This window comes from Centruroides sculpturatus, unplaced genomic scaffold (genome assembly GCF_000671375.1).
Source record: "Centruroides sculpturatus isolate CEXI.00-Female unplaced genomic scaffold, Cexi_2.0 scaffold231, whole genome shotgun sequence".
Classification (NCBI taxonomy): domain Eukaryota; kingdom Metazoa; phylum Arthropoda; class Arachnida; order Scorpiones; family Buthidae; genus Centruroides; species Centruroides sculpturatus.
Window position 1 is genome coordinate 137,771 of NW_019384443.1, and position 6,168 is coordinate 143,938.

General features: G+C 27.9%; 1 long non-coding RNA gene across 7 annotated transcripts in view; it reads left to right on the forward strand.

The window, feature by feature from the left end:
• Nucleotides 1-1,610, forward strand: part of LOC111620223 — a 13,309-nt gene extending 11,699 nt beyond the window's left edge. For 3 of the 7 annotated variants that reach the window (XR_002755881.1, XR_002755879.1, XR_002755880.1), the window contains exons 3-4: nucleotides 1,052-1,176; nucleotides 1,275-1,609. This is a non-coding gene — a long non-coding RNA (uncharacterized LOC111620223). Of the gene's footprint in view, nucleotides 1-1,051; nucleotides 1,177-1,274 lie in introns of all 7 variants that reach the window. The other 4 variants (XR_002755882.1, XR_002755883.1, XR_002755885.1 and 1 more) reach the window with 2 other exon arrangements.
• Nucleotides 1,611-6,168: the final 4,558 nt, after the last annotated feature.

Consider the following 6,168-nt stretch of genomic DNA (forward strand, 5'->3'; position numbering starts at 1 on the left):
TGCATTCAATATAATATGAATTGCAATTTTAATTAAAAGTAATAAATTAGTCTTTCAAATTATATTTATTTATTTCATATCAAGATAAATTATAAATTATAAATATATTTTATTGAGAATTCTGATATTATTGTTATATTATATATAATATAATATGTAATAACAATATATATGATGTATTATTTATAATTTTTTGTGTGATTGTATAGTAAATATATTTGAATTTTATCTTGTATTATTGTGATGAAGAACAATTTCTTACCCAATTTAAGAACTAATTGTTTTATATATACAAATAAAACTTTAACTTATCAAGATTTCACTTGACTTTTGTAATATTTCCTTATTATAAAACGGAAAAATCAATGATCTTATAGGGGGGTCGACTGTATAATAACAATATATATGATGTATTATTTATAATTTTTTGTGTGATTGTATAGTAAATATATTTGAATTTTATCTTGTATTATTGTGATGAAGAACAATTTCTTCTCCAATTTAAAAACTAATTGTTTTATATATACAAAAAAAACTTTAACTTATCAAGATTTCACTTGACTTTTGTAATATTTCCTTATTAAGAATTGTTTTATTGTATTTGGGTAATTTTTGAGAATTGGGGCAATTTAACACCATTGCTCATTCATAAAGTACATAACTTAACAACACCCAATACTGAAATTTACAGATTTACACAAATCAAATCACACTACTACACTTAATTTATTTGCATTAATATCTAGAATGCCATTTATATAACCAGAAGTTCTATCTAAGCTGTAATTAACACTCTTATTTTTGCTAAACTCAATGTTAAATTTTAGAAAATGCTACAATTTTAAATAAACCATTTCTTTTAAAAGAAGTTGTTTTATTTCTCTTAGTATATGGTTTAATTTTTATTAAGACATATGAAAATGAAGCTTAACTAGAATTTTAATGTTTGTTTACTTATTTTTATATTAAAAATAGCTGTTTTTTCAACTCTTCTATGTAACTCTTGAATACATTGATGATTCTGACATTTTATTTTTTACATGTTTAATAGATTTAACTGATTGTGAGCACTTAAAGCCAGGAGTTGTGTGACATCATTTAGGCTTCTGACATACCAATAGAGCAGCTATGTGACATGTATGTATGAAAATTACTTTGTGGATAATCAACTCAATGGTAAGTGGCTGGAAGTGATTACATTTATTTGAAATCATTACTATATTTATTCATATTTCAGAATCAATTTTAAATAATGTTCTTTTTTAATTGTTCAGGTTATCTGCTCCACACACCTTCCTTTAGAAAATGTTGATATTGAACTTTGTCACTGCAATCTTTTAACAAACATTTCCATTATGACAAAGAGCATGCAACATTTTCTTCTATAAATGGTCAGTGAACTACTTTACTTTACTTTTATATTCCCGGGACCATTTTAATTTTAAATTTTGTAAAAATTGGCATTCAGAGTTTGATTTGTCTTGATGTTCATTTTGGATTAATTAGCCCTATGTTAATTAAGCACAATAAAATTAGGTTCAAATTTTCTTTATCATATATAATGTAATAGAGATAGCTGTAAAAGCAGATTATAAATTATGAATTATTGTAAAATTTATATTTTAAATAAATAAAGATTCATTCTGTTTAAATTTTCATTCTATATTTTACTATATATGTAAAGAATTAATACTTGTAATTAATAATATTTGTAATTTAATATGTTTGTGATTGCTATGACAACAAAGTATTTAAATTTATATTTTAGATTTGTTGTACTTCTTTTAAACTTAAACAATACAGTTTTAAAGAACATTAAAAAGTGTATTTGAGAGAGAGTACTTATTTTTTACTGTTAAACATACAGATACCCCTCATTATAGCAAACAATTTGAAGTCCAATTTGGCCACCTGTAAGACTTAGCTTAAGAAATGTCAATATAAATTTCAGAAAATCAAAGGATTTTTTGCTATGCAGAACGCTCCCAACATATTCAAACACTGGGATGGGTTCAAAGAAAGTGATTATGAAATTTTATAGATGACTGGACAAAAGGGAAATGTCTAGAAGATGCCTTAGATTAAGGCTGGTGTGGTGGGTGGACTGGATTATTTGTTACCTATGTAAGAATATTCTGGAAGTACCCAGTGAAAATCCATAAATGAATGGATGACACCAGTGACAGAATCTTTCAGACCATAGGCCAGGAATGTCACCACCAAATAAGATGTGTATGGAGATGAAACTAGGAAGTTACAAGAAGGAGAATGTAAATATGAGTTTTATATTCAACGAATCCTTACACTACTTTACTATCAAATGGGTAATATACTTTACTATGTTGTTGTTATGATCCATCAGTCACTGAAAGTAATCTTGTCAGACTTCATAATGAAATATGCCAAAGGGTAATTAATTTTCATTGTTCAAAAAGCTTCTTTCTACAAGAAGTTGAGCAAGGGAGTTTGGCATCACCCTTTCCATTCTGTCAATGATTTTAAAAGATCATCCAACATTGAAAAAAGGTAAGAAGATCCAATGTTGAGTCCAGCAGGAATAAAACACATAGCACACAATTTGAGGATGTGCGGAAAGTTATTCTTATCTGGTTTCAAGATGTTTAAGCGTGCCACTGTCCCATAGAAAGTTCCTTGTTATTACAGTACAGGGAATTTTTGAAAAGTATGGAATTATCTCAAAATCTTTATGCAGAGAAACATTGATGTTTCATTGCACATAGCATGTATGGACTAAAGACAAGATACAATATTTAAGTACAGCACAGATGACATTTTCAATCCTGATGAAACAGATAGTTTCTTCCAACTGCTGCAGAGAAAGCAAAATTGCTAAATAGCGATTAACAGCCATGTTTTATTGCAATACCTCAGGTAAGAAATGATTTCGTATTACACTACACTGCATTCTTTCATCCCTTTTATCCTAAGAAGGATCAAGTACTGATATCCACTGTACTGTACATGACATAGATATGTGGTATATGAGACCCTTAATCATTGCCAAAACATCAAGAACATATTGTATTATGTGAACAATGTGTGCTCTCTACACACTGCAAATTGCCAAGATTGGATGATGCAGAGCATTTTTAATAAATAGTTGAACTGGAAACTATAATATATTAAAAATGAAACAAAAGTAAAGAGTCAGCTGTGAGATGACAACTGCTTGGTTTGAGTCCTATCTGCAAAATGTGCAAGTTGAGTGTTTCTACACTGCTGTTCTACAGCTGATCTTGGAATAATCCATACTGTACAGGCTGAATATTGATTATTTTTAGCAACATCCATAACTATGTCCAGAGAAAGATAAACAAGCTGTTGACAAGACTGCTGCAGCATGTGCACATGTCATGAATTCTATCATACTATATTTTGTCTGGTAGCATTAGAAACCACAAAATGTCACAGGTTCTCTAACAATGGTGTAGGAAAACAAAGTTAATGACTACTATTAACCTTTTTCTAGTTCAAAGTATATAGATTATACTAAATAATATTAGTTAATGGTGATGTCCCTTCCATTAACTGTCAGAATTATTATTACTGTTTGAACAAAATATAATTTTTAACACTCTACCAGCAAAAGTATTTATTAACATAACATTATTTCCAGGATTATGATGGATAAAATTCATGAAAATTATTAAAAATAAGAAACTGCAATCTTAAAATGAAGTATATAGTGAAATTTAACAATTGATATGGTGTATAACTTTCCCTGAGGACAAAATTGACCATTGGTTAACGTCAATACTTAAAGACGACTTCACAGATAGCGATGCTAATGTGAGTCTCTCATAATATATTTACCAAATTGTTTTCTTTAAAAACAAGCAATTATTTATTGTGACATTGTCACAATGATGGACTGCAATTTCTAATCATATTTTTAATTTAAAATATATCATCTCCACCTCAAATTTGTAGTGACTTGCCCCTGGTACATCACACTTTTCCTTTAACAATACAGTTGTGCCAGTCATATCTCTAACACCTTCCAGGGGAAGATTTTAATCGAAATAACGCAACTTCCGGTTTGCATCGGAAGTTCTTATATAGTTAATTGGGGCCTTCTCCCACAAAGTTTTCCGTATCGGATTCCCTTCTCGAAATTAAGGAATCACAGATCGAATTTATAGGTCTACTAATTGCAGTCCAATATGTATCTTAATATGTAAATCATAAAACAAAGTAAAAAAATTAAAATAAGTTAATGACAGTGGCATGTTATAGCTTGACGAATCCCATTTGAATTAGGGATGCCCCACCCAGAAAATTGCATTTTTTGCCCATAAAATAACACACCACTGGTTAACAAAATTATTTTTTGTATATTTTTATTGTTCGATATACTGTTATGTGTATAACGTCACTATTGCAAATTTACATTAGTTTATTAATAATTTTATACAATGTTATACAATATAAAAGTCTTATGTATTGTTATACAATACATAAGACTTCTATTCGTAACAACTTTAATGATGCATTAATACAAAATAAAACAACTTTTATATTCAAAATTAATTTATGTCACATAATNGACTACTATTAACCTTTTTCTAGTTCAAAGTATATAGATTATGCTAAATAATATTAGTTAATGGTGATGTCCCTTTTATTAACTGTCAGAATTATTATTACTGTTTGAACAAAATATAATTTTTAACACTCTACCAGCAAAGGTATTAATTAACATAACATTATTTCCAGGATTATGATGGATAAAATTCATGAAAATTGTTTAAAAAGAGAAACTGCAATCTTAAAATGAAGTATATAGTGAAATTTAACAATTAATATGGTGTATAACTTTCTCCGAGGACAAAATTGACCATTGGTTAACGTCGATACTTAAAGACGATTTCACAGATAGCGATGCTAATGTGAGTTTATTATAATATATTATTTATCAAATGGTTTTCTTTAAAAACAAGCAATTATTTATTGTGACATTGTCAAAATGATGGACTGCAATTTCTAATCATATTTTTAATTTAAAATATATCCTCTCCACCTCAAATTAGTAAGGACTTGCCCTTGGTACATCACATTTTTCCTTTAACAATACAGTTGTGCCAGTCATATCTCTAATTTTATTTGAAATATAGTTAATTGGGGCCTTCTCCCACTAAGTTTTCTGTATCGCATTCCGTTCTCGAAATTAAGGAAAGACAGATCGAATTTATAGGTGTATAAATTGCAGTCCAAACATCTTAATATGTAAATCTTATTACTTTTCATAACTTGAAACATAAAACAAAGTAAAAAAATTGAAATAAGTTAATGACAGTGGCATGTTATAGCTTCACGAATCCCATTTGAATTTGAATTAGGGATGCCCTACCCAGGCAATTGCATTTTTTACCCATAGGATAACACGCCACTGGTTAAAAAAACTATTTTTTGTATATTTTTATTGTTCGATATACTGTTTTGTGTATGACGTTACTATTGCAAATTTAAATTTGTTTATTAATAATTTTATACAATGTTATACAATATAGAGGTCTTATGTATTATGTCTTATGTATTGTATAACAATACATAAGACTTCTATTCGTAAGAACTTTAATGATACATTAATACAAAATAACACAACTTTTATATTCAAAATTAATTTAATTATAATGAAAATTTTAATTGCAAACTTACTTTAATGCTATTTTAAATACGCATTCAACAATTTGTTTTTATTACAACTGCCACATAAACACATACGGCACACTAAATATAGCATAATGGCACCCGTATTCGAATGTTTACAGCTGTTATAAAATTTGATATTTTTATTACAACCTGTAGAAGCACAAATAGAAAAATTCATATATGAAAATAAAGATTGTTCTACACTTTCCATCAAAACAAAACACAGTTAAATACAACAGCAGTCGGCAATAAGCGGAAAAATAGCTTCATATAATTCTTCATAAGTATTTTTTGCATATTGTAAAAAATATATAAATTTCATATACGATTTTAAAATATTACTCCTAATTTTTCCAATTATTAAGCATCTCGAGAAGCAAGTTTTAAAGGGTCTAAATCAATATGTTTACAAACAATTCCTTGTAAAATTGTTAAGACCATTCAGTAGAAAATTATCACCATATACTTATCAATAGTTGTCTTTTCAGGTGCTGT